Raw genomic sequence first — 969 nt, forward strand, 5'->3', positions numbered from 1 at the left:
CGAAATCCCGATGGGCCGGTACTGAGAGTCGGCGCCGGCACGATGTGGGCTGGTCCGGATAGTCACCCCAGCCACCCCCCGTCCCCCCGTTGACAATTTACTAGCGGAAATTACTTGCGGTACCGAGGTGGCCGGCGGTACCGAAAGTGTGGCGGTCGGAGTCCCGGGCTGAGATTGTGAGTCCAGGTCGCCCCTGGCCCGCGGCCCCTAGTGGTCCATGAAGGCTTGCAAGGTGGGCCGCCAAAATAATTTATTTTTTACTTTTTAAAGGCTACAAGACCAAGCATGGACGACGTCGCACAACATAACATACAGAGATGACCGTTCCCATCTCAGAACAAAAACCAGAAGCTAATAAAGATACAGTCCAGTAGGACCACTTCAACAGCTTCACCAAAAACCAGCCAATGAACACAACACTCTCGGCATATTTATGTGTTTCATTAATGCCCCACTCTTCGTTATAGCTCATTATTGTACCGAATTTCATCTGGCGTGTTAGCCTTTTCCAAAATACATTTGTATGTTTTAGTCTAATTCTCAAACACCGTTAAATTAAGATTAGTCCTTGATCTGACTTTTACAAAATATGTATTTTTAAAAGCCCAAATCAAAATCTTAACCTCACATGGAGGGGCAGAGTGTTCCAGAGCCTGGGGCCAGCTGCTGCGAAGGCTCGGTGCCCTCGGGTTTTGAGCCTGGTCTGGGGCACTATCAGCAGCAGCTGGTCAGCAGACCTTAAAGCTCTGGCTGGGGTGTAGCGCTGGAGGAGTTCAGCTATATAGGCCGGAGCCAGCCCATTTAGGGCTTTGAAAACAAATAAAAGGATTTTAAAATCAATTCTGAACCGAATTGGAAGCCAGTGCAGTGAGGCCAGAATTGGGGTGATGTGGTCACGCTCTTTGTGGCCAGTCAGAAGACGTGCAACTGCGTTCTGCGCTAGCTGCAGGCGTCTGATTGAGGCCTGGT

At 49.8% G+C, this 969-nt stretch overlaps 1 protein-coding gene across 1 annotated transcript in view; it reads right to left on the reverse strand.

Moving 5' to 3' along the window:
- peak1 (pseudopodium-enriched atypical kinase 1) overlaps positions 1-969 on the reverse strand; it is a gene marked incomplete at its 3' end in the record, with an annotated part of 19,162 nt that overhangs the window by 1,011 nt on the left and 17,182 nt on the right. The gene's annotated exons all lie outside the window — the stretch shown is intronic.

The sequence above is a fragment of the Notothenia coriiceps genome, unplaced genomic scaffold, assembly GCF_000735185.1.
Source record: "Notothenia coriiceps isolate Sejong01 unplaced genomic scaffold, NC01 NC01_scaffold00019944, whole genome shotgun sequence".
NCBI classification, from domain to species: domain Eukaryota; kingdom Metazoa; phylum Chordata; class Actinopteri; order Perciformes; family Nototheniidae; genus Notothenia; species Notothenia coriiceps.